Source organism: Schistocerca cancellata, chromosome 4 (assembly GCF_023864275.1).
Source record: "Schistocerca cancellata isolate TAMUIC-IGC-003103 chromosome 4, iqSchCanc2.1, whole genome shotgun sequence".
Lineage (NCBI taxonomy): Eukaryota > Metazoa > Arthropoda > Insecta > Orthoptera > Acrididae > Schistocerca > Schistocerca cancellata.
Genome location: NC_064629.1, coordinates 778,946,384 through 778,964,331, shown reverse-complemented (window position 1 = coordinate 778,964,331; position 17,948 = coordinate 778,946,384). Strand labels below are relative to the sequence as shown.

General features: G+C 42.7%; 1 protein-coding gene across 2 annotated transcripts in view; it reads right to left on the bottom strand.

The window, feature by feature from the left end:
* Positions 1-9,801, bottom strand: part of LOC126184627 (exocyst complex component 1) — a 254,800-nt gene extending 244,999 nt beyond the window's left edge. For both annotated transcript variants that reach the window (XM_049927094.1, XM_049927095.1), the window contains exon 1: positions 9,597-9,801. The gene's annotated coding sequence lies outside the window, so the exon portion shown is untranslated. The remainder of the gene's footprint in view (positions 1-9,596) is intronic.
* Positions 9,802-17,948: the final 8,147 nt, after the last annotated feature.

Sequence of the window (17,948 nt, the reverse complement as noted above, 5' to 3'; positions counted from 1 at the left end):
GCTAGCCTGACGTTATGTATAACATCAACATATGATGGGGTAACACTCATGGTGAGATCTGGATGTTGGTCCATTTGTCTGTAACACTCCTCCATTACAAACTTGCTTGGCCTACAGATGGTGCTATCCTTCATATTGGAAAGACTGAACCATGGGCTGCCAAGTGTTCAAACTGTGTATAAAGATAATGCGGACTCACTCTGTGTGTATAGTGTGCATAGAGATGATTTAGAACTGTGTATCAATACAGTGTCAAAAGGAGGAGCTAGAGGAGCAGTCATCAGTTTGAGAAAAATACATGCAGAATGTAGTGCATACAATTAACAATTATTAAGAAAATACTGCAAAAAATGGATCAGTGGTTTTTGTAGTTGATGTAATGAAGCCTATGTATCATTTCTGAAATATACATACAATCGCAAATTCTGAGTGTTATTTCTTACTTCATAATCCTCTCATTATAATGTAGGTGCAGTATGCAGTAGCTCAGTCGGTAAGATGAAATGCAGTCGGTATCATGGCAAGGTGGGTGAAGCATCAGGATTTTGTTGGGATACACCTACCCGTAGAGGAAAATTCAAGGACTTATACCTGAGAGTACAAACCACTTTTGCGAAGAAAGCTGAGGACAGACATAACCATATGAGGGTTGTCCACTAGCACCAGAGACAAGGAGTGTGGGAGGGCATATTTAACATGATGGGTGCGAAATGGCAGGGGCAGTCCAGCAAAATATGGATCACCACGAGTGGAGCCCTGCAACCACGAACAGGGGAGGGTAGCAGCTCACTGCGGAGTAAAAACCCATGGGTCAATTTAGTATGGCCATGCAAAGACGGCAGAGGATGGTAGAGTCCCATCAGGAGAGAAAGAGGGAAGAACACCACGTGGTGGGAGTTTCCTTGATGGTGCAAAGTTTATTAGACAGGGGGATAGCCTACCACGAATCAGCACACACTTCAGCAAAATGGGATTTGATGTAAAGCTGCAAATCTACCCATGGAGGGGTTATGGAAAACGGCAGGGTAGGAGCCTCGCCCCCCCCCCCCCCTCCCCACAGCCAGATGATCAGGGAGTTCATTACCCAGGAGACCAACATGCCCAGAAACCCAAAGCAAGTCGACATGAACAAGCAGCATCACCAAGATCAGTGAGAAGGTCGGGGATAGCAGAGACCGAGGTGTGGCGGGAAAACCGAACAATAGCCTGAAGGCCACTCATTAAGTCCATACATAACAAAACCCATGTGAGGAAGGACTGTTTAATAAAACAGAGGGCCCAATAGATAGCCATCAGTTCCGCACACATGGCAAGCAAGAGATGGTGGTCCATGCCAACAGAAGATGTAAAGGCATATACCACATGATCAGTGGATTTAGCAATATAGGTGTAAAAAACAATGGCATGCTGAAACTCCTGTAAGTGTATTAGGAGCAAACAATAAAACACCATTGGAACAATGGAGGTTTTCAGACGCCATGGGAGATCCGTCCATATCCGTAGCTGAGGAACTAACCAAGGGTGGTTGGTCTGGAGAGAACACGGGAAAAAGGACAAGTGTGGGCAAGGAAGCAAAGAACATTGAGTTTGAAAACAGCCACCTTCAGATGAAGGATATGGGGCAAACAAATAAGCTTGTCATAAAAGATGACCCAAAAAACAGAACCGACTGTATATACGGAGGAGGATGGCCTGATCTGCTCCCCACGAGGTACCACATAAAACACATAGAACAAAAAGGAAGTGAATACAACGAGCTGCCAGGTAAGAGGTGCGGGAAGACCAATAGCGTTTCCTATCAAACATGAGTTGGTTGGTTGGTTGGTTTAAAAGAGGGGGCGAAGGGACCAAACTGCAAGGTCATTGGTCCCTTTTTCCCAGTAAAATAATTAGACAAGGGAAAGAAGAAAAGAAAGGAGATGTACAACACAGTAAAGGAGAAAGGAAGAACCAGAAGAACGACAGGACAACCAACACTACTATGGACAAAACAGGAAAACAAAACCACAGAGAGAAGCAAGAAACAGGTAGAAGGGGTAAAAACATGAGAGCAGATGACCGTGGCTTGCCAACAACGAGAATAAAAAGAAAACGTCAGCCATTCTGCAACACATTAAAGCATCCACCCTAAAAGCATTACAGTGGAGAACACAAAGGGACAAAAGACATGCGCGAAAACTTATATAGAATTATAAAACGCACCATCACATATAAACCATAAAACTAAATTAGCCGATGAGGTGTTGTCAGCTAAAATTAATGGCAATGAGTCCAGCAACTGTAGAGTCCATCGCAGGGCAGCCAAAGGAGGACAGCTCACCAAGATATGGGCTACTGTCAGCCAACACTGAGGTGGGTCATCACAGCGCAGGACGTAGCCGTGTGTCACCGAAGCATGGCCAATGCGGAGCTGGCAGAGAACCACAGAGTCCCTGCGAGAGGCCCACATGGTGGACTGCCACACATTCATAGTCCCCTTAATGGCACGCAGTTTCTTGTGTGTGCTGAGGTTATGCAATTTCGTCTCCGAAAGCCACTAAACCTTGCAGCATAGTACTGCACGCAGGTCAGTTGCAGAGTAGCCGATCTCCATAAGCAGTTTTGGTGTAGCCTGTCGGCAAGTTCATTGCATGGGATTCCGACATGACCTGGGGTCCACACAAATACCACTGAACGATCGGACCTTTCCAGCGCATAGATGGACTCCTGGATGGTCGCTACCAAACTATGACTGGTTGATAGCTTGTAAACTGCTCAAGGAGTCAGTACACAGAAGAAACGACTCCCAAGGGCATAAATGGATGTGCTCAAGAGCTTGAGATATAGCCACCAGCTCGGCAGTGAAAACACTGCTGCCATCCGGCAAGGAATGCTGTTCAGTGTGTCCTCCATGGACATTGCGAAGCCGACATAACCATTAGTCATCAAGCCATCGGTACATGTCAAGAATCAAGAGGAAGTGGCAGCAGAGAGCTGCGGGGTTAACTGAGTCTTAAGGGCCATGTGAAAGGTCCATGCAAAGCTGCAGGCTAGGTGTACACCACGGAGGTGTACGTGAATGGACCTCAAGTGTAGGTGGTAAAGGCAAGGACTCCAGTGTGGAACGAAGGGATTGGACACTAACTGCAATTGGAAGCCCTGACTTGGGCTGCCGATGCGGGATATGAACTGCTGTGGGTGGGAAAAGAAGACGGTGATTCAGATGTGCAGGAGAACTACGCATATGTGCAACGTAACTGACCAGCAGTTGTGCACACCTAATCTCCACAAGGACGCTGGTCACTGGACTCGTACTAAGAGCTCCTGTCGCTGGGCGAACGCCACAGTGGTGCACTGGCTCGAATAAATGCAACACTGAGGGTGCTGCCAAACCATAAACCAGACTCCCATAGTCAAGGCGGGATTGAACAAGGGCTCTGTGGAGCCTAAATGTCTCTAAATCTAAATGTCTCCACTACAGTGAGTGGATCATCATTATCTAGTTCTGGTTCCGGGCGAACGGTACAATGTTGATGAAACTGCATAACACATGACTTTGTGGCTGGTAACCGGTGGCTAGAGCCCATGACTGCGCCTTGTTGATGGCTCGCTCAGCAACACCGGTACTAGTGGGGCAGTACGAAATGCAGAAGTTGTCTGTATACAGAGAAGGTGAGACGGACGGCCCTACAGCAGCTACACCATTGATGGCCACTAAAAAAAGAGAAACACTCAATACAGAGCCCTGTGGGACCCCATTCTCCTGGATATGGGGGGAACTATGGGAGACATCAACTTGCATGTGGGAAGTACAAAGTAACAGGAAATTTTGGATAAAAAATGGGAGTGGGCCTCGGAGATGTCACTCGTATAATGTGGCAAGGATATGTCACCAGGTGGTCTCATACGCTTTTTGTAAATCAAAAAAGACGGCAACCAGGTATTGGCATCTGGGAAAGACTGTTCAGATGGCAGACTCAACAGACACAAGATTATCAGTGGTAGGCCGACCCTGATGGAAGCCACCCTGACATGGAGGCAGTAGACCACGTGACTCCGGGACCCAACCCCACCCCTGACACATCATACATTCCAGAAGCTTACAAAGAATGTTGGTGAGGCTGATGGGCCGATAGCTACACACATCAAGTGGGTTTTTACCGTGTTTGAGCACCGGAATGATGGTGCTCTCCTGCCATTGCGATGGAAAGATGGCATCGCACCAGATCTGGTTGAAGATGACGAGGAGATGACACTTGTAGTCAGATGAGAGAAGTGTAATCATCTGACTGTGGATCCGATCTGGCCCATGAGCTGTGTCGGGGCAATGTGCAAGGGCACTGCGGAGCTCCCACTCTGTAAATGGGGAATTATAGGATTCATTGTGGCATGTAGTGAACGAGAGGACTTTCCCTTCCAGCCACCATTTGAGAGTGCAAAAGGCTGGGGTTAATTCTCCAACACAGAGGCTCAAGCATAGTGCCCAGCAAAGTGCTCAGCAATCGTGTTTGTGTCAGCTGATAACACGCCATTTATGTTAACACCAGAAACACCTGGTGCCCGAAAACACATATGATCTTGGCCCAGACTTGGGAAGGTGATGTATGGCACCCAATAGTTGAGACATGTTTCTACCAACACTTCTGCTTCCGTCGTTTGATAAGTCGGCGGGCGTGGAGCCGTTTAAAGGCTATGAGGTGTTCCAGGGATGGGTGCCGCTTATGCTACTGTAGAGCTCGCCGATGCTCCTTAATTGCTTCAGCGACTACCGGTGATCACCAAAGGACTACCTTTCACTGGGGTTGGGGACACCCTAAAGAGCGAGGGATCACATTTTCTGCCACAGAAACGATGTTGTTGTCACCTGCTGAACCATCACATCGATGTTCCCATGTGGGGGAGATTAAGCGTTGACAGCAGAGGTGAAAGTTTCCCAGTCCGCCTTGTTTAAAGCCCATCTGGGCAGGCGTCCCTGGGCCTGACACCGGGGCAGTGACAGGAAGATGGGGAAGTGGTCACCACGACATACGTTGTAATGTGCTCTCCAGTGGATAGATGGGAGAAGACCTGGGCTGCAAATTGATAAATCAATGTCAGAGCAACTACCATGAGCCATGCTGAAATGTGTGGCGGCCCCAGTATTTAAGAGGTAGAGGTCGAACTGAGACAGTAAAGTTTCGACATCTCTGCCTCTGCCAGTAAGCACGGTATCAACCCACAAGAGGTTATGGGTGTTAAAATCTCCCAAAAGTACGAGAGGTTTAGGGAGTTGATCAATCAGGGCACCTAATACATTCAGGGGTACAGCACCATCCGGATGACAACAGACTGAGTTTAGGACATAAACACAAACTCCACCTGACACTCCATTACAGTCACTACGGTTCCGGTAGTATCCCTTATAGCTGCGGAGGGCAGGGGTCCGCATTGCCGGGAACCAGGTTTCCTGGAGGGCAATGCAGGAAGCAGGTGTAAAGCTTAACAATTGCTGTAGCTCAACCAGGAGGTGGCAAAAACTGCCACAATTCCACTGGAGGGGACGTCATTGTGAGACTGGGAAGAGATGGAGCATTCAATGAGGCAGCTTACGCATCAGGGTCACCTGCCGACACTGACTTTTTGCCTGAGCAGTCTATATCCATTGTGTCTGGCAGTCCGGCGAGATCGATGTCCTCAGCGGATGCCAGAATCTCCACCTCATCCGCAGATGCAGAGCTTGTAGGTAGCAGTGGTGTGTGTGCCATCGCAATTCCCTTGGTATTGGGGAACATCTCTTTGGATTTCTCTCACTGCTCCTTGAGTTTCCCTGGCTGGGAGGCCTTCAATGATTCATTCTCTGGGACTGAGGATGAGCGTGAAGCCCTATGACATGCTGCTTCTGGGCTCTTCAGCCACTGGCGGATGTCATCTTTCCCACTACCAGAAACATGGGAAGGGAGTGACCCATGGGACCCCTTCCTAGTGAGAGGAGCCGCAGAAGACTTACACTTCTCCGGCTCAGGAGCGAGGACTGATATCCCTGATGGTAGGGAGGGGGAGGGGGTGGTAGGTGTTGCTCCCGAAGTAGGTGGTGCAGGAGCAATAGTGAGGGAAGTGCCCCCCACCGTCAAGGGGGCAGGTGTAGTCTTCTGGTTCTGAGAGGCAACAACGAATGGGTGGAACTGATGGGGCGACAACTGCCCTCGTAGCGGCGGTGTAAGAATATGTCATAGCCACAGGATGTAGGTGCTCTAATTTCCTCTTAGCCTCAGTGTAGGTCAGTTGGTCCAGCGTCTTTTATTCCATGATTTTCCTCTCTTTCTGTAAAATCCTGCAGTCTGGCGAGCAAGATGAATGGTGCTCTCTGCAGTTGACACAGATGGGAGGCAAGGAACATGGAGTATTTGGGTGCGATGGACATCCACAATCTCGACATGTAACGCTGGAAGTACAGTGGGAAGACATATGGCCAAACTTCCAGCACTAAAGCACCACATCGGGGAAGGGATATATGGCTTGACGTCATAGCGGTAGACCATCACCTTGACCTTTTCGGGCAATGTGTCACCCTCGAAGTCCAAGATGAAGGCACTGGTGGCAACCTGATTATCCCTCGGACCCCGATGGATGCGTCGGATGAAATGAACACCTTGCCGCTCTAAATTGGCATGCAGCTCGTCATCAGACTGCAAACGAAGGTCCCTGTGGAATATAATACCCGGGACCATATTTAAGCTCTTATGGGGCATGATGATAACAGAAACAACCCCCAACCTGTCACAAGCGAGTAATGCCCTTGACTGGGCAGAGGATGCTGTTTTTATCAAGACGGACCCAGAGTGCATTTTGGACAAGCCCTCCACCTCCCCAAACTTGTCCTCCAAATGCTCCACAAAAAACTGAATCATGAAAGATTCCCCATCAACTCTTGTACATACGAGGTACCGGGGCGAATAAGCTTCACTGCCATCCTTAGCCTGGTGTTCCTCCCATGCTGTGGCCAGGGAGGGGAACTATTTGGGGTCATATTTCTTAGCATTGAAGTTAGAATTTGCCCACTTAGAGACTGCAGGTGTTTGACACCCAGCAAGAGATGATTTACTACGCTTCAGGGCGTGTCATCCGTCCTGATGCCACCCACTCCAACAAGGGGCCTGGCCCTACGGGTGCCACCCACTCCAACAAGGGGCCTGGCCCTACAGGTGCCACCCAGCTGAAGCAAAAGCCACTTGGCAGGATTGTCATCGCCGGGAGTCGCAATGCCCCAGGGTGAAGGGCATCTACTCCTTGGCATATGTGGGGAGTTAAGGGCGCAGGCATCAGCAGAGAAATCCCTGTGTTGTTAGGAGGCTACAACCAACAGGGTACATGGCGACCCCACCACAATGGACTGGCTACCATGCAGGATACGAGGTGCTAAGAAGTCTATGGTCATCGTTAGTGCAGAAAGCAATGCTGCATAGTGCGTGGTGGAAAATGCAACCAGGAATGTGTCCTTGCCCAAGAGATGGAGAATGAGCGGGACTGCAATGTGACGATGAGAAAGTGGGCTAAAGATCTCAATGCATGACGGACATGATGCACCATGTAAGGCGCCCTTCCCCAATTGGCTTGCTCATTGGGAAAATTTAAAAAGATGGAGGTCAAACCTGACACCACATAAAGGCCAAAATGTGTGAGACTCCTTTTAGTCACCTGTTACGACAGGTAGGAGTACCTTGGGCCTATTCTAACCCATGCACCCACAAAGGGGGGGGGGGGCCATGATTCCCAAGAATTTTGTTGTGTCAACAAACGGAAGAAGAAATGGATCGAGACATAGGGACATGGGAAGAAATTCCTGGCACCACCAAAAGTTCACACAGAAAGTTATGTTAGCAGAAAAGTAGAAGCCATTGTCAATGCTTCATAAGTAAAGATGATCAAGACACTGCTGAAGATGCTGCTCAACTAGACAGGTTCACAAAGAGCTGCAATAGATCACAAAGTCTTCAACGAAAAGAGAGCCTGGGATATCTGGCAGGATACAATCTATAATAGGGTTAGTGTCTATGGCAAATAAGTCAACCCTGAGCACAGAACCCTACACTGGCGAAAAGCGTCGGATTACCTTATCAGTATATTCATAACTTCAGATTAGTTCACCACTATTCCAGGAAAAATTACAAGGTGGTGGGACTTCAATCTGTATAAGAAACTGCATCAGCTGATATTGGATGTAAATGTTACTATGAAAAGTGTGGTGTATATAATTATAAATAATTATTGTCATGACAAATTTGTTGGCTTTAGCAACACACAACCAAATTATCACCTTCTAACTAAACTAAGCCTTTGTGCTACACTATAGTTCAGTCTGTCATCACAACTACACATAAAAAAAAATGTATGCCTACCATACAACACAATACAAAAAACTGTTTCCTCAGTGGACTGCCATCTGTATTAGGCTCATACAGGTCTAGTAAACAACATGACCTAAGCCATTGCCCCCAAAGAAATAAATGGCATATTACAAACAAAATATCTGACTGAAAGCTAAAATTGAAACATAGGTACAAACTTGAATGTGCCAGATGCCATCTATGTAGTAAGGAATAGGCCTATTCTCATGGATCATGTTGTTCATTAGACCAAAACCTCATGGTATTTGCCTTAAGTGATGTAGGGCTTCAGCAGAAAACATAAATTTAGATGATCAGACAGAGTTCAGCCCTATACTTCCAACTGAGTTCAGTTTCTTAATACTGCTAGTATTAAGTAACAAGTAGTGAGATCGATTTGTGCAATTGACAGTAGAGAGAGAGAGAGAGAGTGTGTGTGTGTGTGTGTGTGTGTCTTGTAACATATACAAAAGATACTGAAAATATCCCTTGTGGACAATAGATTAAAAAGGCAATCTTTAACATTATATGTGGCTGCCTGAAACCATTTTAAAAAATATGGTAAATGCAATAATTCACTGTTGTCAATAAACATTAAATATTATTTCCGTTACTTTACTATAAGGTTTTGAGGCACTATTGCAACTAGATGTTTCTTGTAATTATGCACACAGCTCCTGTACCACTAAAGCAATAAATTGTAAAGAAGTATTGTGTAGCTAAAAATTTATTCTTGACTTGTCCAATATTACATGAACATAATAGTACCGAATGTAATCTCTAGGATCAAAATGAGTATCAAATGAAATTAATCAATGTGTCACCCATTTGACTGAACTCTCATGAGCTTTCGTAATTGCTATTACGTGGATTTCGGCACACAATCAAAAACACACGAAGTCTTACAATAGCGTCATATAATGTTTTTGCCAGTGCACGGCAATCATGACATGTTTTAAATGACAGCTATAAGTTGTGAAGATGTTAACGTTGAGGGATGCAGTAACAGAAGAACTATTAAAACTGTCTACAAGCGCTCACAATCTTCTTAGTCGCTGCGGCTAAATTTCACACCCTATCGACGCAATCATATCTACAAAATATGTCTATTAGAAACAGAATCAGCTAAGTACGGTACACTTATTAAACATATTTCCATAACGAAACCACTGCAAACAAAACTCAATTATATTTATTACGAATAATACTGCAGAAAAAATAAGAGTAATGTTTTAGCTGTCAATTTGCACTCACAATTAACTTCTTTGCAGCAGTCAATAAATTTTACACCTTTCCGGCGTATTCATCTTCAATAAAAAATCGTAATGACGCAATTAATTAATTCAACTCCACAATTCTCTCCACTATACACTGCAAAAGATAAATACTACATTTAATTTCTAACAACCCAAACAAACATACACATTGCTTACCCTCCCACTAACATATGACTCTGAACTAGCCACTATTATGAGGTACCAACTGAACTCGTCAAAATTCCATTTACACAAAATTCTACATTGAGCAGATTGTTTTACAAAACAAGTCTATAAAACGATGTGAAAGATTGACAGTGAAATAATGAAATGGAGGAAAAAACCTGGAATTCTAAACAGAATGAAAGTGCAAGGTTAATAAAAGCTATGATTTCTCTGCTCAAAGTATGGTGGCTAAACTGGTTGTCCGTGCAGATCAACAACTGCGCACTAACTTGACACGAAAATATTTGCTATATCAATAGAAAATGTGTTGAGCAAGATCTAATCTGTCAATGCAAATCACAATTTCGCAGACAAAACGAAGATTGTGAACAAGAAACTGACGCACATGTGACTGAACACTGACACTGCAGGCACATTCTGTAAAGTTTACTTATAACAATTATTTACTATAGTTAACCCACTCACAGTTACAAATATGAGAATTACGTCTATATTCGACACGAAATGTCATCATTAAGATGGCGTCGCGTATGCTAATAATGCAGTGTTCTGCATATTATGTACAATTTACAGTGCATAAACTGTCAAAATAGTGTTTACAGCGGTATTCGTTTGTGCTCTTTCACACATTTATGGATCCATCCATCGTGCATGAAGAACATAAAAGTGATAAACCCACATTGTGAATGTGGCTTTGTTCAGTGCAGAGGACGAGATAGTGCAATCAAGACGATTTATCTCAGATGCGCTGAAAGAAGAACCACTATATATACACACAGTGCGTTTTAAGGGCATTAGCAGTGTAGTCAGTGGCCTAAAAATCAATTAACAGCCAGAAAGACAAAATAAGTTATTATTAGTAGAGGCAAAAACAAAACAATATACAGTGCAATTCTAACGTCACCAGAACTGTAGTAATTGACCTAAATATCAATTTACCGTCAGGAAGACAAAACAAAATACTGGGTAAAGAGGCAACAAAACCAAAAATTTGGATCTTCTCAGGTAGCCATAGACGAGATTTGGTCACTATTCTCATAGGGAAGTCGGAATATTCAGTTACAGGAGCAGTAAACCCCGGAACTCCCCTCCAGGAAATAGTCTGAACATTGCGCCCAACGCTGTGAAGTATATTCCTTATGCAAAAACACTGAATTAGCTGACCTAAATACATGTGCAATATGTATCTATAGATGCCTGGTGCATTATTACTAGAAAAAGCATGTTACAATAACTCGAAAAAATGTAATAATATGTGGTGATCTCAACACTGATTTTTTGAAGAATTTGCTAGAGTCGCAACTAAAATATTTAATGATGTCATTTAGCTTAATTATATAGAAGTCATATCTCCAACTCGCTCTGTTCCTCCATGAGATCCACGGCGCAGTGGACAACAGCACTCAGGTTGATGCCATATTCCTTAATTTCAGTAAGGCATTTGACACCGTGCCACACTGCCATTTAATGAAAAAATACGAGCTTATGGAGTTTGGAGCAGACCTGCATTGGATTCAAGACTTTCTTGCAGATAGAACTCAACATGTTGCTCTTAACGGAACTTAATCAAAAATGGCTCTGAGCACTATATGGGACTCAACTGCTGTGGTCATAAGTCCCCTAGAACTTAGAACTACTTAAACCTAACTAACCTAAGGACAGCACACAACACCCAGCCATCACGAGGCAGAGAAAATCCCTGGCCCCGCCGGGAATCGAACCCGGGCGTGGGAAGCGAGAACGCTACCGCACGACCACGAGATGCGGGCGGAACTTAATCGACTGATGTAAAGGTAATATCCGGAGTACCACAGGAAGTGTGATAGGACCATTGCTCTTTACAATATGAACTTGCTAAGCATTAGATACTCCATAAGGCTATTCGCTGATGACGCATTTGTCTATACCAAAGTAGCAACACCAAGAGATAGTAAGAACATGCAGAACGACCTGCAGAGAATTGATGAATGGTGTGGCTATTGACCCTGAACATAAATGAATATATTATATTATGCATATACAGGAAAGAAATCCACAACTGTACAGCTACACTATTGATGACAAACAGCTAGAGACAGTGTCTGATGTATAATATCTAGGCGTAATTATCCATAGCGACCTTAAGTGGAATGACTATATAAAACAGATAGTGGGAACAGCAGAAACCAGACTCAGATTCATCAGAAGACTCTTAAGGAAATGTAACTCATTCACGAAACAAGTAGCTTATAAGACACTTGTTCGCCCGATTCTTGAGTATTGTTCATCTGCCTGGGATCTCTGCCAGGTAGTACTGATAGAGTGGATAGAGAAGATCCAATGAAGAGCGGCGCATTCATGGGATCGTTTAGTTGGTGAGAGAGCGTTACGGAGATGCTAAACAAACTCCTCTGGCGGACGCTACAAGAGAGACTTTGTATATCATGGAGATTTTTACTATTGAAATTTCGGGACAGCACTTTTCACGAGGAGTGGGACAATGTATTACTTCACCCCACATACATCATACGTAATGACCACAAGGAGGAATTCTAAAAATTAGAGCCAATACAGAGGCTTACTGACAATCATTCTTCCCACAAACACGGTGGAACAGGGTTGGAGGGATCAGATAGTGGTACTTAGAGTGCCCTCCGCCACACACCATTAGGTGGCTTGCGGAGTATGGTGTAGACGTAGAGATTGTCTGGATCAGGTAGCCACTAACATTGACTGCATTGTACAGAATGAAAATTTTGGTTTTTCGGATCACAGTGCACTTACAATACATTTTAAACCATGACTCAATGTACTCCCAACAGGAAAAACGGCTATTAAGGGTAGAAGTTACAGTGACAGTAACATAAATAACGTTTTACTTAGATTAAAGAAAGAAGTGTATTTACTTCTTGAACTTCAGATGAAATGTTGGACAATTTTTTGCATATATTTGAGTGTTACTTTAACTGCCATTTCCCAGCAAAAATAAAAAATAACCACTAAAAGAAAAAAGAATGCTTAGGTGAAAAAAGGTATTAAAACTTCTTCATAAAAAGCGAGACTGCGGTACAGACTTAGCAAATTGGACAGTGCCACACCCAAAGAGTTCAAGGCATACTATAAAAATTACAAACCCACATACAGGAGGGCTATGAGATGTGAAAAAAGGGTCACAGTGATAAAACAATTAGTGGCTTTTCCAACAAATGCAAGACAATCTGGAGTATAGTAAATGAACAGACTCGTAGAAAAATAAGGGCAAAGGATAAAATCCCATTGAGTATAGAAGGATAGAAGACTGAAAATGTACAGAAAATTGCTATTAAATGTAATAGGTATTTTTCATAAATTCCCACAAATCTCCTGACTAACTCTCCAAACACTGTACAATCTCTTTCCAAAAACAATACTCCTCTTAGCTGCTTTTTCCTATCTCCTACAACACCATGTGAAATTGAAGATATTGTAAAGAAAAAAATTAAAAAAGATTTATTTGCAGGGCTTGATATGATACGCTGGTTCTTATTTCATAGGTGTTCAAACTACATCAGTGGGCCCTTGTCATGTATCATAAATACATTTCCAGAGGGAACATTACCAGCCCAGCGAAAATTTGCTAAAATTGTACCCCTCTACAAGAAGGGAGAGAAAACTGACATAGAAGACAATAAGGCAATTACGATACTATCTACTTTCTCACAAAACTTTAAATCCTGTATGTCAATAAGGTAAGAATTATTTTTTATTTGTGACATCAGAATTTTAACTTCCCAATATGGATTTTAAAAAAACAAGTCCACCACACATGCTTCATACACGTTTTTGGAAAAGTACTCAAGTTTTGTCGATCATGAACAACCTGTTGTAGGTGTATTTCTAATCAGTCCAAGGCATTTTAAAAGGTCGACCACAAGCTGCTCCATATGAAACTCCAGAAGAATGGGATGAGGGATGTAGCTCATAAGTGGAGCTGTAGCTACCTCAGCGAAAGAAAACAATACATAGAAATAAGAAATTCTAAGACATCCAGGTACTGCAAGTCAGATACACTGCATACAAAAAATTGTGTCTGTTCTTAGTCCTCTCCTTTTCATATTGTTCAGCAATGACCTTGCAGAAGATATACCAAATGCCAGCTACGTTCTGTACGCCAAAGACACGAATATTTTGATAACCAGTACAGGTGATGTCTTGCAAGATGTAGTCAATGCAACTACTTGTCAATTGCAACCTTGGTTTGAAGCAAATAGAATACTCATAAATGCAAAGAAAACTGTAAGTGTGAACTTCTGCACAAGACAAAATCTTACCCCTTCAGTGCACTTATAGTTATTTGCAGAGATAATATTACAAACAGACAGGACACCAAATTTCTTGGACTTGTCATTAGTAACTACACATTGGGACAGTGTCACAAAAGCTTAATAAAATCTGTGTTTATCAAGATCATTACAAAACACAACCAGTGTAGACACTTTGAAGCTGTTTGAGTCTCTCTTGAGCTATGACCTGATCTTCTCGGGAAATAGCTCTGAATCTTTCATAATTCTCAAACTACAAACACAAGTTGTATGCATAATGACATTTAAAAAAAGAACTGAGCACTGCAAACCGCTGTTAAAAAGTTAAAAATCCTGCCACTGCCATGTCTCTATGTAATGGAATTTGTTTGTTTTACAGTACAGCACTTGGAATCCCTTCACAGAAGTGTAGACAGCCACATGCATGACACCAGAAAGGAAACTCAATTACAAATTACAGCTCACAACACGAAATTATATCCTAATGTAGTTAAGTGAATGGACATTAAAATATACAATCGCCTCCCATCAGATATCAAAAAAAGCAAAAATCGAAAACTAATGAGAATTAAATTAAAGGAATTATTACTATGTCAGTGTTTCTATTCTGTACATGAATTTCTTCAAACAAAATTTCAATTACTCATAATAAACTGGATTCTATTTTAACTATAATGTACAGCTGTAATTTTTTATCTGTGTGTGCACTATGTGAATAAAATTTGGTAATACAAATATAATCTCCAGTAGCGACCCATCTGTAAGCAATATTCTTGGTAATGATAACTATGCAAAACATATGGATTATTTCTTAGAAATGTAAATTTTCATTTGTTGTTCACTTGTATGTATTCCTACTTTGTACAATAATTTAAACTATTGTATCTTATAGATTTATGTTTTTGTCTATATCTCTTATATGTATTCTGCTATGTGAAGTATGTACCACCACCACCATCTCTCATCATACAACATCGTAATATAATTTTTAATTCTCCAATATCAGGATGTGATTTACTGTACAAAATGTATGACCTACAGGACTAATAATAAATAAAAAACAAAAAATATCAAAACTAAGACAGGTGAAAGTAAGGCCATATGATAACAGAAGCAAAATTGTTCCATTAAACATGGCTCTGCCAAATAATTGAGAACGTATGGTTACAAGCAAATACGAGGGTTGTTTTTTAAGTCAGGGCCGTTCGCACGTATAGTCCCGTAGTTCTCGCGGACGCCGCAACAAGCCACCGCGCCACTTGCCGGCATCCTTCCCGTTCACACTGATGCAAGTTGCAGCTCTGTAGCTGACGTGTACGCATCGCTGTGCTACTTTATAATGTTTACGATTATTGAATCGCCTGCCGCGTGTGAGATACGGTCAGTGATACGTTTTTTGACCGCGAGAAACCTGTCAGCTGCAGAAATTCATCGTCAGTTAACAGAAGTTTATGGCTTGAATGCAATGAGTGAAGGTAAAGTGCTTCAATGGGTTAGAGAGTTTAAAAATGGCCGTCAAAACGTCCATGACGAAGAACGCTCAGGCCGGCCCTCTGTGATCACTGATGATTTGGTGGCTGCAGTCGAAACAAAGATTCGTGAGGACAGAAGATTCACAATTTCCACTCTTTCTTTGGAATTTCCAGAAGTTTCAAGATCGGTTTTGTACAAAATTGTGTCTGAAAACCTAAACTTTAAGAAACTGTGTTCTCGGTGGTTACCCATACTCCTCACAGAGGACCACAAAGGGAACAGATTTGCCACTTCATTGGACTTTGTGATTCGTTACGAGGAAGAAGGGGATGACTTGTTGAGTCAAATTGTCACTGGAGATGAAACATGGGTATCCCATATCACTACCGAAAGCAAGCGACAATCGATGGAATGGCGACACACAACCTCACCCGTCAAGGTCAAAGCCAAACAGACTCTATCAAAGTGCAAGATTATGGCAACTGTGTTCTGGGACCGGCGCGGTGTTTTGCTAGTGGACTTAATGCCACGAGGAACGACAATCAACTCAGATGCCTACTGTGCAACTATAAAGAAGCTTCGCAGAACAATTCAAAACAAAAGGCGCGGCATGCTGACAAAAGGAGTTTTGCTCCTGCACGATAACGCTAGGCCTCACACCTCTCAAAAGACTCAGGATTTGATTGATTCTTTTGGCTGGGAAGTTTTGGATCATGCACCATACAGCCCCGACCTTGCTCCTAGCGATTTTCACCTTTTCCGGTACCTGAAACAACATCTTGGCGGACAGCACTTCAATGACGACGATGAAGTGAAAGCGGCCGTGAACTCTTGGCTGTGGCAGCAGGCGGCCGAATTCTCTGAAGAGGGAATTAAAAACTTAGTTGTACGCTATGACAAGTGCTTAAATAAACAAGGCAACTATGTAGGAAAATAGGTTAAAGTGTGGAGAATCAGAAAATAAAAGTTTTTTTTCAAAAGTATTTGTATCTTTTTTTAAAAATAAAAACGGCCCTTACTTAAAAAACAAACCTCGTATTTATGTATCGTTATGTGTGGTTACATATCGTTATGAGCAAATATTTGATGTGTGAACTTTTAAAGTGGCATCTTGAATAAATGTTAATTTCCCACCTTACAGGAGTTTCTATATATCATAACGAGTAGATTGATACATCACATGACATACTTTGGTGAGAGTGAGCACATTTACCTATCATAATGTACTGCATGTAATGCAAAAAGTATGATACTCGATTCGATGGTATTAACCCAAATCCTGCATGTAATGAGAAAAAGGTGAAAAAAGCTGCTGGAAGAGACGCTTGAGTTGGAGATGGACTAGGCTAACGTACAGTGAAAGACTTTTAGCAGGGTGTGACCAGTGGCGAGGGAGATGGCGAATGCACCAGGCGGTACCTAAAAGGAAGCAGGTGACGGCCAAGTGCTGCCTGAGATGGTGAAATTCTTTGGAAAATTGCGTTGGAGAATTTCCAGATGGATAAAAACAGGTCTGAGACACAGTTAGAAAAAGTCGCATTTCTGATCACGTGAAAGGTCCGTGGTGCTCTTGTGATGTACGCGTGTAATTCTTAGGCGCCAGGATCGGGCACAAAATATCGCAGTGGCTGAAATAAATTTGGAAGGAGTAGAAGTGGTGAGATTACGGCACTGTTTGAAGGTATGCCCTTTGCGACTGGCAGAATAGTTTTCAAGAGATGAAAGGAACACTCCCATTGGTCTAAAAAAGCTGTGAGGTGAAGTACGAAAGGACACAGCTGGGGGACATTTTGCTACGAAAGACAGAATACCGAAAACTTCGTGGACTCTCCTCTCAACTAGCGTCTAGTGTAGAACAGAGCGCATCATGCTCTTCATGATGCAAAAAAAAATTCGTTGAGCTCCGATAGCAGAGAAACGAAACAGCCACATAGTTAATTGTTCTTGCAAGAACTGAGAGGGCATTGAAGTATACACGCTGCTCCATCTCTATTGTCATCTTAAGTAGTACGAAACTTAGAACCTGGAATCAGATGACTTGACGTAATATTGATCAACTCAGACAGTGCTTCACTGTCTAGATGTAAGAAAAAATATGTAGAGAACCTTCTATTTAAATTTAATATTGTTGTGTTCAGTGTTATTTCTGTTAATCAGGATGTAATATGTTACCTTGACAAACGTCCTGAAACTGTCATTTCACACTCTATGTAAACCAGTGTGCTTTATTGACAATAATACAGTAAATGAACCACTTTTGTGCTCTGTCGTATAATAAGGGTGCAATCCTACCCCATTAATTTATTCTAGTGATGCTAACACACTCACAGGATGTTTTTGCTTATGTTTGACAAACATGAAAATGAGTAGAGTGACAGATATTGGCGACCCTGCCCAGATGGCAATTTTTC